This window comes from Rhinolophus hipposideros, assembly GCF_964194185.1.
Source record: "Rhinolophus hipposideros genome assembly, chromosome: 5".
Lineage (NCBI taxonomy): Eukaryota > Metazoa > Chordata > Mammalia > Chiroptera > Rhinolophidae > Rhinolophus > Rhinolophus hipposideros.
This window is the reverse complement of record NC_138051.1, coordinates 22,460,894-22,488,397: the sequence shown is the minus strand read 5'-3', so window position 1 is coordinate 22,488,397 and position 27,504 is coordinate 22,460,894. Positions and strand designations below refer to the sequence as shown.

Here is a 27,504-nt window from a genome sequence, read left to right as displayed (position 1 = left end):
GATTTCCAGCTAGTTATATGAGATTCCACTTGAAGTCTCTTGTTTGAATATTATTTTATGACCCAGGCTGTGGGACCTAGGAAAACTGAGAAAGCTCTAAATGTCAACCAGTCATCTCCCTTTCAATGTCCCACTTGAGGACCTTGGGTACAATACATACCGTGTTTCCCCGAAAATAAGACTTAGCTGGACAATCAGCTCTAACACGTCTTTTGGAGCAAAAACTAATATAAGACCCGGTCTTATAGTAAAATAAGACCGGGTCAATATAATATAATATAATATAATATAATATAATATAATATAATATAATATAACATAACATAACATAATACCAGATCTTATATAAGACCGGGTATAATACATCTCCAAAAGACGCATTAGAGCTGATTGTCCAGCTAGGTCTTATTTTTGGGGAAACACAGTAGAACTGAACACATGATACCTACACCCACATAAAACATATGAAAGGTACCCTGAACCCGATATTTTCTATCTTCTTTGATGACACAGTCATCATCTAGTCACCCAGCTAGAAAACTAAAAAGTATCCTTCTCTCCTTCACTTTTACTCCTCATAATTGAATCAAGGTATCAACTCATATCAATTCCACCATCAAAACTATCTGCTCTCTCTTCCCTATCTCTCCTGTATTGTTCCACTCTTTCAGCAGTTTCCAAGCTGATCTGGCCTACCAGGGTTCAACCTTTCCCGATCTCAATCAGGTTTTCTTGTTATTGCAAGAGTTCTCTCTCTTAAACGGACCTCTCATGACAAGATTTTCCTGTGGAAACACCCCACATAGATCCATCTGCACAGAGGATACATTCCCACATTCTTTACATGGCATAAAGATCCACAGCCCAACATAAACCTTTGTTTTCTAGGCTGACCATCCAGTCTTTGTTCATCATTTATTCAGCAAAGATATTTTGAGTGCCAACTCTGTGTCAAGGATATATTTAGCCACATAGTCATCTGAACTTGTCATTCTCTTAATCAATTATGGCTTTTCATGCTTCTGTGTCTTTGCACATAGTATTTCTGATACCTCTGTTCACACTCAGTCATTCAGGACCTAATTTAAATGCCACATCTTCTGTGAGGCCTTCCATGACCCCCTTATGGTATGTCACTCCCTCCTATGTGCTTTCTTAATACTTGTATATAACTTAATGTAACACTTGTCACAATAAAATATTCAATTTAGCCAACATTCATTGAGTGTCTACTATGTCACATGAACAATATTAGATACTGAGGATACATGAGTGAGACATGGGCCCTTCTACTGAAGACCTCAGTATTTGTTTGTGTGGTTTTTTTCCCTCATTTGACTATGAGCTCCTCAAAGACTTGCATTTTGGGGGTCCTAAAATATAACAAGTATTCAGCTGTTTTTTGGGTAAAAATTTTCAGGTTTGTTTCTGATACTTTTTTTTTTCTTCTTTTTTATTATTAGTACCAGCTGTAAAAAAAAAATTGTGATTAGACATTTACACACCTCAGAAGGTGATAACCCACGGAACTCTACTACCCATCTGACACCATACACAGCTATTACAATAACATTGACTACATTCCCTGTGCTATACTTTATATCCCGTAACTATATTTTTTTAATTATAGTTGACATTCAATATTATCTTATATTAGTTTGAGGTGTACAGCATAGTGGTTAGGCATTTATATAATTTATAAAGTGATTCCCCCCGATAAGTCTAGTACCCATCTGACTCTACACATAGTTTTTACAATATTATTGACTATTGACCATATATTTTGCATACTTTATTTCACATCCCCATGACTACTTTGTGACTCCAATTTATATTTCCTAATCACCTTTCTCATCCTTCTCTCACAACTCCCCTCCCATCTAGTATCATCAGTTCGTTCTCTATTTCTATGAGTCTGTTTGTTTTGTTTGTTTGTTTATTCTGTTCTTTAGATTCCACATATCAGTGAAATCATATGGTATTTTTCTTTCTCAGTCTGATGTCACTTAGCATAATACCGTCTAGGTCCATCCATGTTGTTGCAAATGGTAAGATGTCATTATTTTTTATGGCACAGTAATACTCTATTGCATAGATGTACCATAGTTTCTTTATCCAATCATTTATTGATGGTCTTTTGGTTGTTTCCATATCCTGGCTTTGTGCGCAGCACTGCAGTAAACATAGGACTGCATATATCTTTTCCAATTAATGTTTTGGATTTTTTTGGATAAATATCCAGATGTGGAATTGCTGGGTCATAAAGTAGTTCTATTTTTAATTTTTTGAGGAACCTCCATACTGTTTCCCATAGTGGCTGCACCAACTTGCAATTCTACTAATAGTGCACAGGAGTTCCCTTTTCTCCACATCCTCACCAACACTTGTTTGTTGATTTATTGATAGCCATTCTGACAGGTGTGAGGTGATATCTTATTGTGGTTTTTATTTGCATTTCTCTGAAGACTAGTGACATGGAGCATCTCTTAATATGTCTATTGGCCATCAGTGTATCCTCTTTGGAGAAATGTCTAGTCAGGTCCTCTGCCCATTTTTTAATTGGACTGTTTGTGGTTTTTTTGGTGTTGAGTGGTATGAGTTTTTATAAATTTTGGATACTAACCCCTTATCAGATGTACATTGGTAAATATCTTCTCCCATCCAGTACAATTTCTTTTTGTTTTGTTGATGATTTACTTTATTGTGCAAAAACTTTTTTGTTTACTTTTTGTTTTGTGACCCTTGCCCAAGGAGATATATCAGTAAAAATGTTACTAAGGGTAATGTCTTAGACTTTACTGCCTATGTTTCCTTCTAGGAGTTTTATGGTTTTGGGTCTGACATTTAAGTTTTAATCCATTTTGAGTTTCATATTTTTTTGCATGTATCTGTCCAATTTTCCCAGCACTATTTATTGAATAGACTGTCTTCACCCCAATGTAAATGCTTTCTTCCTTTGTCATAGATTAAATGACTATGTAGGCATGGATTTATTACTGGGCTCTCTATTCTGTTTCATTCATCTATCTGTCTGTTTTTATTCCAATACCATGCTGTTTTGATTACTATGGCCTTGTAGTATACTTTGATATCAGGTAGTGTGATACCTCCAGCTTTGTTCTTTCTCAAGATTGCTGTGGCTATTTGGGGTCTTTTATGTTTCCATGTGAATTTTAGGATTTGTTGTAGTTCTTTGAAAAATGCCATTGGTATTCTGACAGGGATTGCATTGAATCTATAGGTTGCTTTGGGTAATATGAACATTTTAACTGTATTAATTTTTCCATCCATGAGCTTGGTATATGCTTCCATTTATTTGTATCTTCTTTCATTTCTCTCTTCAATGTCTTATAATTTTCTGAGTACAGGTCTTTTACTTCCTTGGTTAAATTTGTATCTAGGTATTTTATTTTATTTTATTTTGATGCAATTATGATTGGGATTGTTTTCTTAATTTCTCTTTCTGATAGTTCATTATTGGTGTATTCAAATGCAACTGATTTCTGAATATTAATTTGTATCCTGCTACTTTACTAAATTCATTTATCAGTTCTAATAGCTTTTTGGTGGAATCTTTGGGATTCTCTATATATAATATGTGATCTGCAAATAATGACATTTTACTCCTACCTTTCCAATCTGGATGCCTTTTCTTTCGTCCTTCCTTCGTTCCTTCTTTCTTTTCTTTTCTTTTTTTCTTTTCTTTTCTGTTTTCTTCTTCCCCTTCCCCTTCCCTTTCTTCTTCTTCTTCTTCTTCTTCTTCATCGTCTTCTTCTTCCCCTCCTCCTCCTCCTCCTTCTCTTTTTTCTTCATCTTCTGTCTTATTGCTGTGTTTTGTACTTCCAGTACTGTGTTTAATAAAAGTGGTGAAAATGGACATCCTTCAGACAGAAAAAGTCAAGAATCATCTGACTTCATTAATATGTTGGATATAAAACTGAAAGCAACAAACACAAAAAACAAATAAAGAAACAAAAGCTTATAGACACAGACAATAGTTTAGTGGTTACCAGAGAGTGAGGAGGGAGAGTGACAGTAGAAGATGGTAAAGGGGGTCAAATATATGGTGATGGAAGGAGAACTGACTCTGGGTGGTGAACACACAATGTGATATACAGATGATGTATTACAGAATTGTATACTTGAAACCTATGTAATTTTATTAGCGATTGTCATCCCAATAAATTTAATTTTAAAAAAAGAAAGAGTAAGAAAAGATGATATAGGGACATTTGTGACAACATGGATGGATCTTGAGAGTATAATGCAAAGTGAAATAAGTCAGACAGAAAAAGCAGAGAACCATATGATTTCACTGATATGTGGTATATAAACCAAAAACAACAAAAGAACAAGACAAACAAATGAGAAACAAAAACTCAGACACAGACAATAGTTTAGTGGTTTCCAGAGGGTAAAGGGGGAAAGGGGTGGTTGATGAGGGTAAGGGGGATCAAATATATGGTGATGGAAGGAGAACTGACTCTGGGTGGTGAACACACAATGGAATTTATAGATGATGTAATACAGAATTGTACACCTGAAATGTATGTAATTTTACTAATAATTGTCACCCCAATAAATTAAAAATTAAAAAAATGAAACAAAGAGAGAGAGAGAGAGAGAGAGAGAGAGAGAAGAGAGAAAGAGAGAAAGAGAGAAAGAGAGAAAGAGAGAAAGAGAGAAAGAGAGAAAGAGAGAAAGAGAGAAAGAACATCCTTGTCTTGGTCCTGATCTTAAGAAGGATGCTTTTAGCTTTTCCCCGTTTAGTATGATGTTAGCTGCGGGTTTGTTATATATGGCCTCTATTATGTTTAGATATGGTCCCTCTGTTCCCACTTCACTGAGAGTTTTTATCACAAATGGATGTGGATTTTGTCAAACCCTTTTCTGCATATATTGATATGACCATATGATTTTTATTTTTCATTTTGTTTATGTGGTGTATCACATTAATTGATTTATAGATATTGAACCAACCTTGCATAGCAGGAGTGAAGTCCACTTCATTGTGGTGTATGATCTTTTCAATGTATTGCTGAATTTGTTTTGCTAATATTTTGTTGAGGATGTTTGCGTCTCTGTTCATTAGGGATTTGGGCCTATAGTTTTCCTTTTTTTTGTAATGTCTTTGTCTGTTTTAGAATCAGGATAGTAGTGGTGGCCTCATAATATTAGCTTGGAAGCCTTCCCTCTTCTTGGACTTTTTGGAATAGTTTAAGGAGAATAGGTTTACATTCTTTTTTTATTGTTCAATAAAATTCACCTGTGATGTCATCTGATCCAAGACTTTCATTTGTTGGAAGTTTTTTTGATTACTGATTCAATTTCATTGATAGTAATTAGCCTGCTCAGATTTTCTGTTTCTTCTTGATTACACTTTGGAAGAATATATGTTTCTAATAATTTATCCATTTGTTCCCAATTTTCCAATTTGTTGGTGTAGTATTTTCCAACAAAAATAGTATTTTCTTAAGAGTTTCTTAATAGTATTTTCTTAAGAGATTTTTATATTCCTGTGGTATCTCTTGTCACTTCTCCTCTTTCACTTCTGATTTTATTTATTTGGGCCCTCTCTCTTTTTTTCTTGATGAATCTGGTTAAAGATTTATCAATTTTGTTTATTAAAAAAATCAGCTCTTGATTTCATTGATCTTTTGTGGGGTTTTGGGTTTGTTTTTTTTTTGACCTTTTGTATTTTTTTAACCTCTATTTTGTTTATTTTCACTCTGATCTTTATTATTTCCTTCCTTGTACTCACTTCGAACTTTTTTTACTGTTCTTTTTCCAGTTCCTGTAGGTGTAAAGTTAGACTATTTATTTGGAATTTTCTTGTCTCTTGAGGTAGACCTGCATTGCTATACATTTCCCTCTTAGGTCTGCTTTTGCTGTGTCCCATAGATTTTTGGATTGTTGTGTTTTCTTTCTCATTTATCTCAAGTTATCTTTTGTTTTCTTCCTTTATCTCATTGTTGACCCATTTTTCATTTAGTAGCATGTTATTTAGCCTCAATGTGTTTGTGTGTTTCCAGTTTTTTTTCTTGTAACTGATTTCTAGTTTCATATTACTGTGGTCAGAGAAGACAATTGATATGATTTCAGTCTTCTTAAATCTATTGAGACTTGTTTTGTGGCATAACATGTGGTCTATCTTGGAAAATATTCCATGTGCCATTGAAAAGAATGTATATTCTGCTGCTTTGTAGTGCAGTGCTCTAAAGAATCAATTAAATCCATCTGGTCTCATGTGTCATTTAATGCTGCTGCTTCCTTGTTGATTTTCTATCTGGAAAATCTATCCATTGGTGTCAATGGGGTGTTAAAGTCCCTACTATGATTGTGTTACTGTCAATTTCTCCCTTTATGTTGGGCAATATTTGTTTTATATATTCAGGTGCTCCGATTTTGGGTGCATAGATGTTTACTAGGGTTATGTCCTCTTGTTGGATTGATCCCTTTATCATTAGGTACTGTCTTTCTTTGTCTCTTATTATAGTCTTTGTTTTAAAGTCTATTCTGTCTGATATAAGTATTGCTACCCCTAATTTTTTTCTCATTTCTATTTGTGTGAAATATCTTTTTCCATCCCTTTACTTTCAATCTGTGTGTGTCTTTTGATCTGAGGTGGGTCTCTTGTAGACAGTATATGTATGGGTCTTCTGTTCTTATCCATTCAGCTACCCTGTATCTTTTCATTGGAGAATTTATATTTAAAGTGATTATAGATTCATAGTTATTGCCATTTTATTCATATTTTTTTATCTTCTTTTCTTTGTTTGTTTGTTTTTTTCCCCCTTCTTCTTTAAGAAGTCCATTTAACATTTTTTATAATACTGGCTTGGTGGTAATGAATTCCTTTAGCTTTTCTTATCTGGGAAGCTCTTTATCTCTCCTTCAATTTTAAATAGGCTTGCTGGGTAGAGTAGTCTTAGTTCTAGACTCTTGTTTTTCATCATTTTAAATGTTTCCTGCCACTCCCTTCTGGCGTGCAAAGTTTCTGTTGAGAAATCAGCTGATAGTCTTATGGAACCAATTATCATCACTGGTGAATTCTATCAAACATTTATAGAAGGGTTAATACCAATTTTTCGAAAACCCTTCCATAATTTAAAAAGAAGGGACTGTTCCAAAATCATTGTATAAGAGGCCAACATTACCCTCACACCAAACTCTAAGAACCATAACAAGAAAACAACAACAATAACAACAAACTATAGACCAATATCCCTCATTAATATAGTTGTACAAATTCTAAACAAAATTTTAGCAAATCAAATTGAACAATATACAAAAATAATTATACATCATTACCAAGTAAGGTTTTCCTTAGGAATTCAGGTTTGGTTTAACATTCAAAAATTAATCTAATTCAGTATATTAATAAATTTAAAAAGAAAACCATTCCATCATCTAAAGAGATCTTGAAAAGGCATTTGACAAAATCAAATATCTATTCCTGATCTAAACTCTCAGTTAATTAGGAACAAAGGAGAACTTCCATAACCTGATAAAAAGCATCTACCAGAAAAATGTCATCTAACATATTTAATAGTGAAAGAATAAGTGCTTCTCCCCCTATATTCAAGAATAGAATTGTCACCACTTCTGTTCAGTATAGTACTGGAAGTTTGAGCTGGTACGTTAGGCAATAAAAAGAAATAAAGGCATCCCCACTGGAAAGGAGAAATAAGAACTGTCTTTATTTACATAAAATATGATCATCTATACAGGGAACCTAACGCAATACATACAAAAAGCTACTAGAACTAATAAGAGTTAAATAAAGTTGCAGGATACAAAATTGATATACCAAAAAAAATGATTATACATCCATACACTAGAATTAAACAATTGGAAATTAAAATGAAAACAATAGCATTTATTGTAATACCAAAAATATGACATACTTAGGTGAAAATCTGACAAAAGATGCGCAAAACTTGTACACTGAAAACTATAAAACATTACAAGATATAGTAATGAAAACCTAAATAGGTGGAGATACACCATACTTTGTTCTGTGTTCATAGTCAGAAGACCCAATATTGTTAATATGTCTCCTCTCCTGGTTTTGATCTATAGATTCAATGCAATCTCAACCAAAATTCCAACAGGCTTTTTTTGTAGCTATTAACAAGCTTAATCTAAAATACATCTAGAAATGAAAAGATCAAGAATAGACAAAACAACTTTGTGAAAGAAGAACAAATTTGGAGGACCAAAACTACTTGATTTCAAGACTTGTTATAAAGCTACAGTAATCAAGAAAGTATGATATTAACATCAAGATATGCAAACAGATCAGTGGAACAGGCTAGCAAGTCCAGAATTAGACCCACAAATGTACTGAAAACTGATTTTTGACAAAGGTACAAAGGCAATTCTGTGGAGAAAGGATAGTCTTTTCAACAAATAGTACTGAACAATTGGATATCCATATGCAAGAAAAATGAATTTCAGTCCACATTTTCAACTATGTATAAAAACTAAGTATAGATTTTTTTGGGGAAATATAAGACCTAAAGCTAGACATAAAATTTCTATAAAAAAAATTAGAAAAAATGTCAGTGACCATGGGTTAGACAAAGATTACTTTGATACAACACCAAATCACAATCTATTTTAAAAATTGATGAAGTGGACATCATCAAAATTTAAAATTCTGCTTTTCAAAAGACTCTGCTAAGAGAATTGAAAGGCAAACTCTAGACTTGGAGAAAATTTTTTTAATGGTACATCTGATAAATATCTTAAGTCCAGGATATATAAATAACTCCCAAAACTCAGTAATAAGAAACAACTCAATGAACATGTGAAAGATTTGCGCATACACTTCATCAAAGAAAGTACATACATGGAAAGATGCTCAACATCGTTAGTTATTAGAGATGCCACTACATACCTATTAGAATAACTAAAATTTTAAAAGACTGAAGTAACTGGAACTTTTTTTACTATACACTGATTATAATAGCTGCTACTAAAAAGCCTGATATACCAAGTGTTGGCAAGGATATGGAAGAACTAGAACTCTCATACACTGCTGATGGAATGTAAAAGGATACAACCATTCTGGAAAACTTGATAAACCTATAATACAGGTATTTATCCTAGAGAAATGAAATCTTATGTCCATGCTTGTGACTTGCACATAAATGTTATTGCAGTTGTATTTGTAATAGCCCCAAACTGGAAACAATGCAAATGACTATCAGTAGGATAAACAAATTGTATATCCATACAGTTGAATATGTGAAAAAAAAAACAAACAAAAAACTATGGCTGCATCTCCATTCTTATAAAATTCTTGAAAATGTAAACAAATCTGTAGTGACAGGAGCAGATTAGTAGTTGCCTTGAGATAGGGGAGGGCAGTGGAACGGAGAAACACAAGGGAGGAATTACAAAACAGTATGAGAAAACTTTTGGGGACGTTAATTTCTTGATTGTAGTGATGGTTTCACAAGTATATATAATATGTACAATTTATTGTATGTCAATTATACCTCAATAAAGCTGTTAAATAGTAATTTAGATAATTTTAAAAACTTTTTACCAACTTTATTGAACTATAATTGACATGTAATGCTTGGATATTATTTTTTTAATATTCTTTTAAAGGATTTCAAATGATTGACAATAGAATTTCTGAAATTCAGTAATAAAATTCATTTTATAAAATAAAAAGAAATATTTATTATTTACTATTTTTTGTTATGTATTTTTTATAAAACTTACTATTCATGTGGTTATATATATATGTATATATATATATATATATACATATATATGTTTAATTATAGTTGACAATTAACGTGTTTTTATTACAATGCCTGCCCATAACAGAAAGCCCAGTCATGAACATTAATAATTAAATTTCTATCTTTGATAATTTCATTTCAGTCATACCAAAATCATAGCTTTACAACATTTAAACATTTTTATTGTAAAATGAAGATACGTTTTTCAAGGCAGGAGGTTATAATATATTTTATTTAGCGGTTATCCCACAATCATGAAACATTTCAGTTGACCATATGCCAGAAACACTTCCACTGTGTGAGGTCAAGGGCCTTATTTCAGCCACACCTATAAGGTAGAATGAGATTGAGAGATGGCGAATCCAGGCCCTCAAACACCCCGCTCCCATGATGCCATAGCTGCACCTCCTTGCCAGAATCCCCAGGAATGTACATGCAAAGAAGATGATGCCAGATGAATGTGCACACTTTGCTGCCATGAAATTTTCCCTCCTAACTCAAAAGTCCTCAGTTGAGATGGGCATGACCCGCTAAGGTCTTCTTCAGCCTAGGCTAGAATGAGATTAAATGATATTGTATAATAAGAAATATATATTTGGTGTTCATCCCATTTCAGGCACAGAGCTCCTAAAACTCTTGGCATTTCATTGGTGCTAAGAGTTATAAATGTGTTCTTTGCTAAGTTAAGTAGGTGACTTTTGGACCTCACCTAAGAATGAGGGCTGGTTACCAGGAGAACCAACCTTGCAATTAGAGGGTTGAAACTGTCAGTCCCTTGCCCTGACCTCTGGAGAGGGGACAGAGCTGGAGGTTGAATGGATTGATCAGACCTACATAATGAAGCCTCCATAAAAACCCAAAAGGATGGGGTTCAGAGAGTTCTGTGAGGTGCTCTATAAAATTAATCAAACCCAAGGAGGGGGTCATGAGAACCTCTGATTTATAGCCAGTCAGTCAGAATTACATACAGGTAACAACGTGGACTGGCGACTGGTATCTGAAGTCCAAGGAGGAGATTGTTGGACTCCTCCATCTATAACTGGTAGGTCAGACGCACAGGTGATAATGGACTTTGGACTGGCATCTGGAGCTGGGGAAAGGGAGCCTTTAACCTGTGGAATCTGATGCTTACTTTGGGTGATAGTGTCAAATGGAGTTGAATTGTAGGACACCCAGCTGGGTGCCTGAGAGTTGCTTGGTGGTGTGAGAAGCTGTATTCCCACCACCCCAACACGTACACATTGGAATTGGATCTAGAACCTTTAGGCCATGTTGGACATCGTTTAAATCTCCTCTTACATCCTCTTGGCTCACTTTTTGGTTCCAGAGTTGTTGCCACAACAAACTATAGGACAGTATAGCCTTCAGCACCCTGTCTGAGCTATAGCAAGGCTTTCTTTGCCAGACTTCTCTTCTGTTGCCATGTGGGATGTGTTTGGGAGCCCACTCAGCCATGCTGGCACATCTAAAAGAACCCTTGATGAGTGGGAGGACGGGTGTTTGAGAATAAATAACCTCCTCTTCTATCTCTCTAACAGGTAATGCTAAGGCACATTCTGCACAGTTTTTATCTCACCTGCCCCATGATGGAGAGAGAGAAAAGTCTCATAGAAACTAAAGCTCAAGAAAAACCGAGGTGGAGTAAGGAATGAAGATGAGGGAGAGAAAAGGAGTCTGGCATTCCCTCTAGGCTATGCTCACATTTCATACATCTCCATATCCCTTTGGCTGAGTGTAGCTGTTTGATAAGTATATGTTGAAAAAAAATGAACATATGGAATACAATAGGCTAAAAATAAATATTTTTGTGGCATATATTTGACTATAAATTCTTGTGGAAGATCTAATGTATTAGCTGTCTAGAAAAATTGCTTTTAAAAATTCATTTAAAACTTCATGGAAAAACACCATGTGTAGTATTTGGCTTGTAATCAGAATTTTTATTAGAATAAACCTATTATTCCATCTACAATGAAAATTCTTATTTACATCTTCTCTCAGCAAACAAAATGTTAGCAAGAGTTCACAAAGGTTGATTGGAGGCAAGAGGGATAGCAGGAGGGACTCTGAATAATCGCTGGCAAGAACTCCCCTCCCGCTGACTTTACTATTTTCAAAAGGTAAATGAGGAAGTATGGAATTTATTTAGTGGAATGTTTGTTTTTAAAGAGCTTAGTTTCAGTGTAAAAACATTGACAAGGGCTATTGACATTAATTCACTTGAAAAGACGGGAGCATAGTGAAACTTTTATTCCAGAATGTTGTAAACAATACATTTCATGAGTATTTATTGTAAAACCTACCAAATTCTAATTCTTTACAGTGCATTGTTCACCTAAAATTTCACTGTCATATAGTCGTAGCACAGTCAGAGTCTGGAATGTCTGGTATAAATATTTGCTAAATGAATTAGAATCAGCAGAGGTTTCCCCACTATTCTGACTCCCTCTACAATCACCAGGGCTTTTCCTGCCATCCTGTCACACCCAGAGACAGTCTGGAGATTAGAATAGAAGAGGGAGCTTACTTGTGTTCAAGCTTATTCGTGAACAAGGGGAAAGTGTTCATACAGTGAGTTAAAATGGATCTCTGATCAAGTCTTAGGACAGAAGTAGGTGTCCTGAGAAAGTGGCAAGGGGCCTGGGAAGGGATCAGGTGTACATCTGCAACTATTTTAGTCTCTTAGCTTTGTTTTTGGCACTAATTATGTGCTTTCAATCCTTTCTGGACCCTAATATTTAATTCCTAAGAGACTTATCTAAAGTCTTTAAAATTGTAAAATTTTCATTGATTTTTGCTATAACAATTTTAATTTCTCCCAAGATAATAAAGATAATGCTGTGAACTAGATAATAAGTTAGGACATTCAGAAAAGAAAGAAAGAATAAAGAAAGAATGGATACGTCAGAGAACCATAAAATCTTAATTCTGGAAGATGCTGTAAAATAGTGGTTCCCAACTACTGGCGGTGGGCCAAGGCCGAAGAGTGAAAAAATTTTCAGCAACTTTTGGTTGATGAGAGAGAGGGACAGAAATAAGGATGGGACTATAAAGAGGAGTCGCATTATTTACAAGTTTTCTTTTTGAGGTAATCAAAATATCTAAAATTGAGTTGTGGTGACTTTTAAACAAATCTGTAAAATATATTAACTATCACTACATTGCATACCTCACATGGATGAATTTTACCATACCTGAATTATAGATGTTTTTAAAGTTAAAATAAAAAAAGAAACAAAGAAAAACTGATAAATTCAAGAATTCGCTGAGCACTGACAAAGTAGAGAAATGCATAGTTCTGATGTCTCACAACAGAGATCGCTGGATGTTGAAAAGTTAATTTAAGGACTTAGAGAAATACTAACAAAGACACACCCCGCACACTTGCACTGGATGTTTCCTTTGCTGGAATGCTTTTCCCGTCCCTCCATTCATCCCTACCTTCATATTTACAAGACTGGCCCATCTTCATATCTTTAGTTTAGTATCACCTTTTCATAAAAGTCTTCTCCGAATGCTTAATTTAGAATAGCCAGCCATTTACTCTCTATTGTATATTATATTTTAATTATTTCGTTGCAGTTTTAACTATCTGATGTGCTTCTGATTTTGAAAGATACCTACTGGTTTTAAAAATTGAAACCATATACAGCATAAATAACTGTCTACATAAATATGACTGACTATTCTGCTGTTTTCACTAACAAAACATTGTTATTCCTCCATCTTCATTGACATGATTTGTTTTTCCAGGAAACTCTTATCCAAGAAGATAAAAGTCACACACAATTTTTAAGATGTAGCTTTATTGAAATATAATTTACATACAATAAAATTCACCCATACTCGATGTACAATGCAATGGCAGTTGTTATATTTATAGACTTGTACAAAAATCGCCACAATCTAATTTTAAGATATTTCAATCACTCCAAAAAAGAGGGCCTGTGTCCATTAACAGTCAATCCTCATCTCCTCCTGACAGCCTTAGATGACCACTAATCACTTTCTGTCTCTATAGGTTAGCCTATTCTGGACATTTCAAGAATGGAATCATACAATATGTGATCTTTTTTATCTTATTTCTTTCATGGAATATAATGTTCCTGAGACTCATCCATGTTGTAGCATGTATCAGCACTTCATTCCTTTTTATTGCTTACTAGTATCTTGGTGTGGATATACTACATTTTGTTTAACCTCTCACCAGTTGATAGACATTTGGTGGTACTTTTTGGCTATTATGAATAATACTGCTATAAACATGTGTGTGCAAGTCTCAAAGTGAGCATATAATCTCATTCCTTTTACAGAGTTTCCCAGGAGTAGAATTGTTGGGTCATATGCTAAGTCTGTGTTTAACACTGTAAGAAACTGACAAACTTTTCCATGAGGCTGTACCATTTTTATATCCCCACCAGCAATGCATGAGTTTTCTGTTTTTTCCATATCTTTGCCAACACTTGCTATTTTTCATTTATTTTATTGTCACTATTCTAATGGTTATATTTCTTGTGATTCCTTTTGTGTTTTTGGTTGTCATTTCCCTACTACTTAAGGATATAGAGCATTCTTTCATGTGTTTACTGAGCATTTGTGTATCTCCTTTGGAGAACTGTCCATTCAAATCTTTTGTCCATCTTTTAATTGGGTTATTTTTCTTCTTATTGTTGTGTTATAAGCTCTTAATATATTCTGGATATAAGTCCCTTATCAAATTATATGATTTCCAAATATTTTCTTCCAGCCTGTGGGTTTGTCTTTTACATTTCTTGGTTGTGTTCTTTGAAGTACAAATATTTTTTTCCAAATATATGGTGATGAAAGGAGAACTGACTCTGGGTGGTGAACACACAATGGGATTTATAGATGATGTAATACAGAATTGTACACCTGAAATTATGTAATTTCATTAACAATTGTCACCCCAATAAATAAATTAAAAAATATATATGTTTTTTCACAGTGATGAAGTTCAGTTTATCAAATTTTTCTTTTATCACTGTGCTGTAGGTTGAATCTAAGAAATCATTATCTAATCCAGGTAATTTTATAAATTTCATTTTCTAATTGTTCATTGCTAGTATATAAAAATACAACTCATTTTTTTATGTTGATCTTATATGCAAAAACCTTGTTAAACGTACAGTACATATTGCTTCTAGTTGCTTGTTTACAGATTCCTTCAGAATTTTACATAGATAATTTTGTCATCTGCAAATAAAGTTTCATTTCTTCCTTTTCTATCTAAATGCCTTTTATGTGTTTTTCTTTAAAACTATGTTCTTAATATTAGTTTTTGTGCTTTTGGTCTCTTGGTATGAATCCAACACCCGACCAATTTACTCATGAATTGACTAAAACATACAATCTTACCGACTTTTGGGTTAGTATACATTTTCTTTTGGGAGACACTCAGCTTTCCTTGGCATCAGTGTCTTGTAATGAATCAGTTGGTTTTCCTGGGTAACTGGATTCAATCATTAGGTGAATATTTAGATGGTAAACAACATAACAGGCCAGACAGCCATAAATCTAAAATCCCCTATCGTATTACCCCATGATAGAAATGAATTATTTCTATCTTTGCTGAAACAATAATTGAGGTGCTTTCATAATAGCCAGCTTTCGTAACCAATTATTTACAGAAATAGGACTTCAAAGAGCTCTGAGGAGCAGATAGTATATATTAGGAGGCTGTCTCACTGCCAGATTTTACAAATAAGACACACTACCTCTCTTTTGCTTTAGATCTATCTCAGCATCTCAATACTTCAAACAACATTGCCTGGTGCCAGACCACGTGTGATACCAAAATGTTACCAAACTATTTGACAACTCCTGAGGGTATTTTAGCAGAAAGCAAGTAGTAGCCTTCAATGACTGGTACTGGATTTGTAGCACAAAAGCCTACTGGCTACTACCTAAAATTTGGGCAGGGATCGTACCTTAGTAAAATGATGCCAGACCTCAGTGACAGTTTGTTTTAGATATCAGTGCCCCTCTTGGAAAAAGACATTTATAGATAACTTAATAAAATGAGCAAAAACACTTGGAGCTTGATTTGAAATCCAAACTTTTATCTACTCAAGGAGGATTATGGACTTCTTGCTTTTCTCCTCAATTCTCTTGAACATATATGCTTTAGAAAGGGCCCAGAAAGTTAGGAGGATTTTACATACTGTGGTTTAGTGAATAGGGGAAGTGTTAGTTAGACAATGCCATCTGGACTACTCAACTCCCACCTGGGAGGCTCATAAAATCGGACAGGCGGTGCTTCAAAATAGAGCCACATTCATATGATTCTGGCCTCTCAAAGGGAAACACATGCTGTTTTCAGGGAGGACTGTTAACCTCACTGCAGATACCTCTGGAATCTTTAATATTACTTAAATGATCAAGGAAGCAAGTGAACAGATCTGTGGTATCTACATATTGGGGGTGAGATCTGCTCGTGGATTAATTTTGGCACTCTTGATTCCTTACAAAAAGTGGGCTTCAAACTCCACCATGATCCTTCTCTTAGCATTTATCTGTGATGTAGTTCATAAGTGTTGTCCCCAGTATGTTAAATGTTACTGCGTAGCCAGTGTGCCATCAAACGATTCAATACATCTTAGTACTAAAACAGAGAGAAAAAGAACATCAAGAATAATAGGGAACCTGAATATTTAACTTATGAAGACAAAAAAAACAAAACCACACCTGCAAACCTGATTCATAAATATGACACCTCAAATAAAGTGGAAGGTGTGGACCAATATATCCCCACATGTGAATGGCCTATCCTTCGACTTAGACTGAAAATTACCTCAGGACGAGGGGTAATATTGAGAACAGGAATCATCTGCACACACCCAGCTCACTGCCTATATTTTTTTTTATTAAAATTTGTTGGGGTGACAATGGTTAGTAAAATCACATGGGTTTCAGGTGTACAATTCTGTAACACATCATCTATATATCACATTGTGTGTTCACCACCCAGAGTCAGTTCTCCTTCCATCACCATATATTTGATCTCCTTTACCCGCATCTACCACCCCCCACCCCCCTTACCCTCTGTTAACCACTAAGCTATTGTCTGTGTCTATGAGTTTTTGTTTCTTTATTTGTTCATCTTGTTCCTTTATTGCCTACATTAATATGAGTTTATTATTCTGCCATATTCACTAATATAATTTAAAATTTCCACTGTCTTCAACTTGATTTTACAATTTCAGGAATATCTAGTCCAGGAAGATAAATATTGCAAATGACTTTATTTTTGTTTCAGGAACTTATCAGAAAAAAACAATTTAAATGAAATCACACGCTTCAAATTTTCAATAGCTAGGATATACGGCGACCTTAGGTACCAGGCAGAATATTGATAGGAACTGATAAGGAATGCTTAAGGACAAAAGCTAGAAATGTATGCTCAAGGTGGCTGGACATTCTGGGAGTTATCTGGGTATAAGAAAGGGAGACCAAGATCAGCCAAAAGAATGGGTATGGATATGTAGGTTGCTTCCCGTATCTTGGCTATCACAGTAATGCTGCAATGAACACAGGCAGGGGGGCATATATCTTTTCAAATTAACGTTCTCACTGTCTTTGGATAAATACCCAGTAGTGGAATTGCTGTGTTGTATGGCAGCTCTATTTTTAAAGGAATATTTATACTGTTTTCCATAGTGGCTACACCAATTTATAATCCCACCAACAGTGTAGGATGCTTCCTTTTTCTGCCCTTCCTCGCCAATACTTGTTGATTTTTTGATAATAGCCACTCTGGTAAGAGGCGATACCTCATTGTGGTTTTGATTTGCATTTCCCTGATGATTTGTGATGTTGAACATCTTTTTAAATGTCTGTTGGCCATCTGTATTTCCTCTTTGGAGAATTATCTATTCAGTATCATTCCCCATTTTTTTCAATAAGATTTCGTTTTTGGTATTAAGTTGTATGAGTTCCTTACATATTTTGTGTATTAACTCCTTATGCGATATATCCTTGGCGAATATCTTATCCCATTCAGTAGGTTGTTTTTTCATTTTGTTGATGGTTTCCTTCACTGTGCAAAAACATTTTAGTTTGATGTAGTCCCATTTGTTTGTTTATTCTTTTCTTGCCCTTGCCTGAGGAGACATCCAAAAAAGATATTGCTAAGACCAATGTCAAAGAGTTTATTGCCTATGCTTTCTTCTAGGAGTTTCATGGTTTCAGGTCTTACATTTTAGTCTTTAATATATTTTGAGTTTATTTTTATATATGGTATAAGAATGTGGTTCAAATTTGTTTTTTTGCGTGTATCTGTCCAGTTTTCCTAATGCCAGTTATTGAAGAGACTGTCTTTATCCCATTGCATATCCTTGTCTCCTTTCTCCTAGATTAATTGACCTTATGAGTGAGGGTTTATTTCTGGGCTCTCTATTCTATTCCATTGATCTACCTGTCTGTTTTTATGCCAGTACCATACTGCTTTTAAAGTCCAGACCCTTAACGTTGTGCTATTTAGTCTCCTTGAAGAATTTTCCCTTAAGAACAGCCATAAAGGTCTCAACTAAGCTTTAAGCAACTGCCTGCTTCCTAAATGGTAATTCTGTGCCATGGACATTTGTGAGAATTTGGAGTTTTCTTTTACCCCGTTCAAGACATGCAGGTGAGAATTGGCTTATTATAACTGAATTGCTTTATCAACTCACTTGAGTAGTCATTTTCCTAGAGTATTCTGGGAGGGATTTAAAAAAATCAAAGTACACAAAATAAACTGAAACTGTTTTGATTGCCAACAATTCTATCCAAGAATTTTAAAGATTCAGTTTAAACACGTTGTTCATTACCTGATTTATTCTGGGTGGCATTACCAATGTGTGTTCCTGCATTTGGAGTTACTCAGAACTGGAAAAAGGCTATGATTTCTATGTAAACACTTGAGGCCAAAAGATAGCAGTTAAGAAAAGCAAACAAGACAACCGTTTGTTTGAAACACCAGCCTGGTATGTAAATACATCATACCTTTGACCCGTATTAGCACATCAAGTCTCATATTGGCTCCAAGCAAACTTTGAGCCCTTCTTGCTAAAATCACACAGTTACCCAGCAGGAACGGTATCTTTCCAAATCACTTCAGTTAATAAACCTACTTATTTTCCAAACAACCCTGAAACGAGAGACCTGAAATTACTGTTTTGGGTGGTGCTTCCTGCTGCCAGGAGGTGGTGTGTTTGACTTAAAAAACACTGAACCACAGTTAGATTAAAAATTTAGATCTAAATATTCATGTGACTGAGATGTTGAGAAAAGAATTCAGTTTGGTAGCAAACAACAATTACCTTTCCTAAAATGTATTTTGATTCAAGTTCAAAAATTGATGTAAGAAGACTGGTCAGGCAAACCAATACAAGGAGCATTTTAGTGTATACATTGAAAACTCCATTCAGAAATGTATTAGCACTGCCGATAGCATAGTATTTGTTTAACAAATACTTATTGATCACAAGGTCACACACTAATAATAGTAATATATTTGTTTTGTACAGTAACTTGTACACAAGAGGTGATCAATCAAATGGGCTATTTGTCTGGCAACCATGGGATGAAAATTCTGTAGCATTAATGCCATAATTAGATATATTAACTATCTTCCAAAATAGTTGAATATTGCTGAGAACCACAGCAGAAAGCCTAAGGAACAGACAAGAAGAGTGAGCACAGAGAGGGTAAGAAAAAAAAATGTCCATTAAAGGAGGAAGTGAAAAAAACAAATCTGAGGTAAATAAGGAAGCAATGACAAGATCACAGGTAGAGTAAGAATAGTTAAGATATAAAGTTAGTTGTGGAAAAGATAATTCTATTTCATGCTTTTAAATGTTTGTTAGAAGTTAGTGAAATAGAATTTGGGCAATAGAGTACCATGGTAGCCTACATTCTCATTGTGACATATTTTAAACTGCACTGGCCAATCTTGTAGCTACTAGCCATCTGTAGCTAACGAACATTTGAAATGTGGCTAGTACAAATTGAGATGTGCTGTCAGTACAAAATATATACAAATTTCAAAGACAGTACCAAAAAAAGTGAAATATCTAATTAATAATGTGTTTGGTTATGTTATTATAATAAAATGTTTTAGATAAATTAAATTAAATATACTATTTTAATTAATTTCACCTTTTTCCTTTGATTTTTAAAAATGTGGCTACTAGAAAATTTAAAACTGTATATGTGGCTAACATTTGTATTGGCAGTGCTGGTGTAAGGAATTGCTGAGGAGAAGCAGACACCTTGCCTACTTGTTTTTCTCTCCTGTCTTTTAGTTGCTTTGGCACCACTGCACATAATAGACTAGTGAGTAGAATAGAAGAAAAATGGCATACAAGAGATAGGAATGGGGGAGCAGGGAAGAAATTTGTTGCTCCTCTAGAATGATTTCCAAAAAAAGTACCTGCTTTGTAAGGCAGTAGGTTGACATTAGAGTTAAGTCGATAATGATAATAATAAAAGATGTTAAAGAAAGAAGTGCGAAAGCAAGACCAGGAAACATAAGTGACACTTCCCATCTACCAACAGTCCTGGCACCCTCTATTCCCCCCCACACACCCATGCTTTGTTTCTAGACTAAGTATCCTATTATAAGAATCTGAATTGACCTCTGATTAGACTTTTTAAATGGTTCCTTCCAGAAGTACACTTCAAGTTTTGTGTCAAGATCTCAGGGATGGTGACTCATCATGGAAGCATATAGGTTAGGTGACCTTAGGTACCAGGCAGAATATTGATAGGAACTGATAAGTAATGCTTTAAGGGCAAAAGCTAGAAATTTATGCTCAAGGTGGCCAGACATTCTGGGAACTATGTGGGTATAAGAAAGGGAGACCAGGATCTACCAAAAGTATGGGTTAAATATGTTCTTCAAGTGTAGATAGGAGATGAGGATCAAGATAATCTGGCTCATATGAAAGGCAGAAAGGGTTACCAGAAATTCACTATGGCTAACCACATTGGAAGAATGAGTTACTGTAAAGGACAATTCAGTCCAACAGTGTGTACCGATTCTAGGCAAGTGCTAATGGAAGAATGAGTGCCATGCTACAGGGCCAGATTTTTCAGCATTACTGTATAGCTGAATATTGTTACTTTTCTACTTAAATACGAAGTCTGACAATTCAGTTCACAAACTCATCCTAGAAAAAGTGCTACATACCTCATTGCTGAATATCACTACGGTCACCTTAGAAGTACTCCCCTTGGGCAGCTATGCACAGGACACCAGTGCCTAGTCTATCCTTCAAAGCAATTCTGGAACTCTTTTTCTGGAATGGCCTTCCGAGCTGTCGTTGGATTACCCTTGATGTCCTGAATTTCATCAAAATGTTTTCCTTTCAATATTTCTTTTATCTTCAGGTAAAGAAAGAAGTCATTGGGGCCAGATCAGGTGAGTAGGGAGGGTGTTCCAATACAGTCATTTGTTTACTGGCTAAAACCTCCCTCACAGACAGTACCATGTGAGCTGGTGCATTGTCGTGATGCAAGAACCATGAATTGTTGATGAAAAGTTCAGGTCGTCTAACTTTTTCATGCAGCCTTTTCAGCACTTCCAAATAGTAAACTTGGTTAACTGTTTGTCCAGTTGGTACAAATTCATAATGAGTAGTCCCTCTGATGTCAAAAAAGATTAGCAACATCATTGCAACAAGTTGGCGAACTTAATTGTCAGAGCTTGTAATATCACTCTTCATTTTCATTTGTATGTTTTAGGGGGTTCAATAGCCCTAACATTGGAGGCAACAGCTAACAGGAACAAAGCAGCACAGCTCTGTGAAGTCTCCTAATAGTACTCCTAAATGTACTCCCAACTTATTTAGTCACTTTCTCCTGATAGACAGTTATTTCTAATTAGGAGTGCTTCATAATGTAGTAGCATGTTTATTTCTGTAGGAGTATTCCAAACTTGAGAAGATTTGATCAAATAATTACTTTGCAAAAGAATTGTAGCAGTGCATGTCCCCAGTAGATGAGAACGTGTATTTTACAACCAAACCCTCCCAGTATTGGATGTTATGAATTGTTTTAATTTTTACCAATCCAAGAAAGGAAATTTAGTTTTTGATAGTGTGAAAGTGAGATTGAGTATTTTTAAATAGTCCTTTCTCGTTTCCTCTTCAATGAATTTTTCTTTTGTCCATTTTTATTATTTTTCAAAAAATAAAATTATACAAACTGTTTACATTAGCATTGTTACCCTTGTATTATATGTATTACAAATATTTTTTCACTGTCTCTCATTTATATGTTGATGTTTTATGGTGAACCTTGCCAGATAAATACTTTGGACTTTAACATAGTCATATGTATTTGTAGGGAAGCAAAATTTTTTCCTCTATCCTCTTATTTTCAGTACTTGGAGTTCTGCAAATTAAACTGACAAAAGATAGATTAATAAAGAAAAGTTGTAAAAATTTTCTTTTTAATTTTACATGCATGGGTCCACAGTAAAGAAGTGAAAACCCAAAGAAGTAGTTGGGCTTAAGAGCTTACATACCACTTTAACAAATTGCAAAAAATTGAGAAGTGACTAGACAAAGGAAGAAAGGTTTGGGCTTTGAGGAGCAATAAATTGTGGAAAAGTAAGTATATGGGGGAAACTAATAGTAGATAAGGGTTATTTAGTAAGACTTTTTAATGTAGACTCATGGTTCCATCTTCAGCTCCATCTTCATGGTTCCATCTTCATATCACACCAGTTATAAAGGGTGTTCTCCATGTCTTGGTACAGGATAGAGAAGGGGGCACACCTTTAGAAAGAGAAATTTTTGCCCTGCTTTTAGTTAGATAGGGGAAGGGAAGAGAGTTCTTCCTGTGTATGCTTTTTTCTCAATTGTCTTCAACTCCAAATAATTTTTATGGCAAAGTGTCATACTTCGGGGTGGCATAGTCATCTATTATTTTATGGCTTCTAAGGTTCCTCCCTTCTGTAAGAAGTCTTTTCTAACCTAAAGTCACAGTTATCCTTCTAATTTGTCTCCCAATACATTTTTATTATATTTTTATATTTCAATTTATAATCCTTCTAGAATTTATTTTGGCATATGGTGCAAGATAGAGGCCTAACTTTGTATCTTCCATATAGATAGTCAGTGACCGTCTTTTCTTGTTAATTTATAAATGAAACATCTTTTTCCTATTAAACTGAAATGCTACCTTTATATTAACATATGACTGAATATGACTGAATTTTCCTGGATTCTCTATGTATTTGTCTTTTTTATGCTAAAAGAATTCTCTACTACTCTTTGATCATAGTAGCTTTGTGGTAAGTGTTGTGATCTAGTAAGACAAATGATCTCCTCCCAGACTCTGGTAATATTTTTCTAAAATATCTTAATTCTTATATCTACCATTTAAAAATATTGAAATCACTTATGTTCTCCAATTACACTTTTTAAAAATATTAAGGCCTATGTTTTTCTTTAAATTTATTTCTAGGCATTTTGTTGTTATCGCCACTCATGTAGGTTGTGGCAAAAATCTTTCCGAGTGGATTCTAGTAGCCCTTCTGCCAAAACACTTTGTATTGACTCTTGTATGTAAGCTGATGACCATTGATCTCAAAAGTGATTTTGATTTGTTTTCTGCTGTATATGGGTGAATAGGAGGAGGAAAGCAGGGAAGAGAGGTTACTTTAGCTATGGTTAAAATTTTCAACAGATTTAGTTCTCAACTATTTCAAAATACTAAATAACATCCTTTTGTCCTTTTTTTCTTCAGTTTTTGCAGCTTTTATTAAGTGTAATACTCATCAATGTATTTCCTTAATCGAAAAAAAAATGTATTCGCTATCAGAATGCATAATCTGATGGCCAGATTCTTTAGATTTACATATGCTCTGTTGTGCATATTTTCTTTAAAAACCTCTTAAGTCTGTGTTTACTCAGTCTCCTTGATTTAGTCAGTGGGTCCCGGTATTCATTGCACATCTTCTTTGTTTATGAAATGCTGTAGCATTACTTGAATACTGATTGTATGGAAATTTACCTATAGTCACTCTGGGGGGAAAAAGGAGTAACCCTTTAAATTGTACGAATAACTTGACAGTCCGCTCAATAAACACCAGCCTTAGGCAATCTATACAATTAAGCCCAGCTAATCCTATGGGGTGGGGGGGAAGTCAATGACTTTAAGGGGTTTTCCACTGCATTGAAAAATTAATCTCATTGGTCTAACTGATGGCAGGGCTGCTGGGTGATTAACTTTGTCAATATTTTGGAGGAAGAAACTGAAGAACTGAACAAGTATTTGTCGCTTTCTAACACTGAGCCTCAAATATTTTATTTGGAACCAGGACTGGTCCTGCCACGTGTGGTTGGAATAAGGTTGAGTAGCACACTTGGCTTTCCGTCTTCCTCAAACACGGGAGGAAAACGAGGTTAAAAGCCGGGATTAGAACTCAGCAGACCCAGGGAAACCCCACTAGGGGGTTGTTGTTGTTCTTGTTGTTGCTGTTGTTTACGCGAGGGTAAGGGACGGGGTGCAAACGTCCACATTTGAAGGAATGAATGAAACTTCAGCACGTCTCTGTCCATTTCAAAAACAAGAGGATCCGTTCCAAAGACACCAGGCAGAAACACCGACGCCCTCCTCGCCGGGACTTCCTTTTTTTTCTGTGGATCTACGTAGGGAGCGGGACAAAAGAAACTGAAGCGCCACGGTAGAGCCACCACAGCTCCCTCGGCGAGACGAGCCGCCGCGCACCGGGCTCTTCCCACCTCCCGCGTCGCCGCGGGCTCCGCCTCCCTAGGGGCGGGGCCACGCGCTTCTTCCGGGTCGCGGACGGAAGTGGACGAATTTGAATCGAGCCGGCGGTTTTATGAGGATGCTCGCGGTTGGCCTCGCGCAAGAACCGGGTAGTGATTCGGCCGTTCTGGAGCTTCTGCGCCGCCTGCCTTAGTGAGTGGACGGGAACGCGAAACGACGGAATATTCCGAGGTGAGAAGCGGGACTCCGGTCGCTTGGGAAAGGGGGCCGGGGGGCGGGGCAGTGTCGCCGGGGCCTTGGACTGCCTTGGGGGCTTGGGGAGCGGGGACAGTGTGGGGTCGTGGAGAAGTCGGGGCGCTGGGCAGCGTTTCCCCGGCCTGCGCTCCCCACGGCTTGGATACCTAAGGCAATTCAGTGTCCTGCGGAATCGGAGGCCCCGCACGCCCGAGATGGAGCTGGTGTAAACGCTTGACTTTCTGGTAATAGCAGGTTAGTATTTTTGCCGGTTCGCCTGGAATACTGAAGCTTCAACAGTAGTTACCTAGTTGCGAAGGCGTTGCCACAGGTGAAAGAATCTTGCTTTATTAAAGATGGAAGGTTGGGGACAGGTTTAGAAGGAGGAGATGCTCTGTGGCCCCGAGTTCCTCCTGAGAGGGAGACCCGTGGAAGTCTGTTACTTGGGCCCGCAGGGAAATGACAGTCTTTGAAATGCCTGCTGGGGATTTAAACTGAAATCCGAGGAGCCTTTGTATTTAAAACCCGGATGTTTTTCAAAGTTCACGGTTGACATTTTTCACGTACCCGAGACTCGTGCTCATTCCAACTGGCCACAGCGGTGATTCTCAAGGTTTGTTCACAATGAGAATAACGTTTAGTTCCACAGATCTACCTTTTCACCGCCTTCCTTCATTGGCCAGTTGGGTTATTGTGGAGTCGTTTTGGAAGTACTCTAGTAGTTACAGCATGGGGTTTTCTTTGTGTTAGCTCTTTGGTGTTTTTGGTTTTTGTTTTGTTTCTTTTTAATGATGAACTACCTAAAATGTCAAACGCCAGCGCCGTAGCAAAGCCATGCCTTCTGGAACAGTTAATGGTGTACCCTAAATGTAAACTATAAACGAGTACCTTAAATGTGTAGAAATTTAATATCTTGCCCTGTTGAAAACTGTCAGGTTAATTTTGTGTTGCTTTATAGGAACAGATATTTTGTTTCTTTTAAGATTTTAACACCAGGGTAGCCTACCATATAAATGTATACATATTTTTTTTTTAAAGTAGGACATAGTAATATTCAGAATAGACGTTCCTTCATCCAATGCTGGCTACTCCCACTCTCCTCCTATCTCTGCTAATGAACGTTTGTTTCATTATTAGCCAGGAACAATACAGTTTTTATCTTGCATCACTTATGATTGTTGAAATTTAAAATTTTGTGTAAGACTCCATTAAAGAAATTAGATATACTCCTAAGAGTTGCAGACAACTGCTGCTCATTTTATATAAGCTACCGGTACGTGGTAATTAAAAATAAATAGTCTCTGCATTTTAACCTGTTTCTTTTCCTTACCTGGACTCTTTTCTTTGAGTTTTTGTTCTGTCTACCTAAATCAGCGAGTTGCAAATTTTATTTCATACACATTACCTTGAAGGATTTATTAAGCTCTGATTCCTGCACTTCAAATCTCAGTAGGTCTGGAAGATGGGGTTAAGGAGTCTGTAAATTTAACTGGGAAGTTAGAAAATTTGGCCAGTTTTCTGACTTGATCTCTCCTAGAGAGGCTTTATAATATATAGGTTAAGGGCATGGAACTGGTGCCAAATTGCCTGGGTTTGAATTCCATCACTTCTATCTTGGTGAATGTTCTATGTAAGCTTGAGAAGAATGTATTCTGCTATTGTTGGATGAAGTAGTCCATTACATCCAATTGGTTGATGATGTTGAGTTCAACTCTGTCCTTACTGATTTTTTTGCCTGCTGAATCTCTCCATTTTTGGTGGAGGGGTGTTGAAGTCTACAACTGTGATAGTGGATTTATCTGTTTCTCTTTTCAATTGTATTAGTTTTTGCCTCGCAGAGTTACGTAACACTCTGTTGTTCGGCACATACATGTTAAGTATTGTTATATCTTCTTGGAGAGTTGACCCCTCTGTCATTATTTATTTCTAAGTTTCCCTACTTTGAATTCTGCTCTGTCTGAAATTGATATAGATACTCTTGTTTTCTTTTGGTTAGTGTTAGCATGGAATATTTTTCTCCATCCATTTACTTGTAATTTGTGTTTAAAGTGGGTTGCTTGTAGACAGCATATGATTGGGTCTTATTTTTTGATCCACTCTAACAAATCAGTCTTTTAATTGGTATATTTAGACCATTGACATCGAAGTGATTATTGGTATAGTCGGTTTAATATCTAGCATATTTGTTACACTTTTCTATTTGTTGCTCTTGTTCTTTGTTTCTGTTTTTGCCTCCACTCTTTCTGCCTTTAGTGATTTTTAATTGAGCAATTTGTATGATTATGTTTTCTCTCTGTTTTTAGGATATCAATTATACTTTTATTTTACTTTTTTTTAGTGGTTGCTCTATGATGCAATATACATGTACAACTAATATAATAAAATACATTGTTGCTGTTGTTAGTTTGAACAAACCATTATCCATTAGCTCAGTTAAGAATAAGAAGAATAAAAGTTCTTATTTTACCTACACTTATTCCTTATTTGGTGTTCTTCCTTTATGTGTGTAGATTTGAATTTTTGAGCATTGTTATTTTCCTTGTCTCTCAAGAACTTTTAACATTTCTTGCAAGGTAGATCTACCGGCAACAAATTTCCTCAATTTTCGCCTGAAAAAGTTTTTCTCCTTCACCTTTTTTTTTTTTCTTTTTAAGTAAATTTTATTGGGGAACAGTGTGTTTCTCTAGGGCCCATCAGCTCCAAGTCGTCGTCTTTCAATCCAGTTGTGGAGGGTGCAGCTCAGCTCCAAGTCCAGTTGCCGTTTTCATTC

At 35.6% G+C, this 27,504-nt stretch overlaps 1 protein-coding gene across 3 annotated transcripts in view; it reads left to right on the top strand.

Annotated features, from left to right (window-relative positions):
* G2E3 (G2/M-phase specific E3 ubiquitin protein ligase) overlaps window positions 1–27,504 on the top strand; it is a 126,624-nt gene that overhangs the window by 42,996 nt on the left and 56,124 nt on the right. Inside the window, exon 1 of one of the 3 annotated variants that reach the window (XM_081047708.1) lies at window positions 24,572–24,731. The exons of 1 other annotated variant lie outside the window; for it this stretch is intronic. The gene's annotated coding sequence lies outside the window, so the exon portion shown is untranslated. Of the gene's footprint in view, window positions 1–24,571; window positions 24,990–27,504 lie in introns of those variants that run through there. One more of the 3 variants, XM_081047709.1, reaches the window with a different exon arrangement.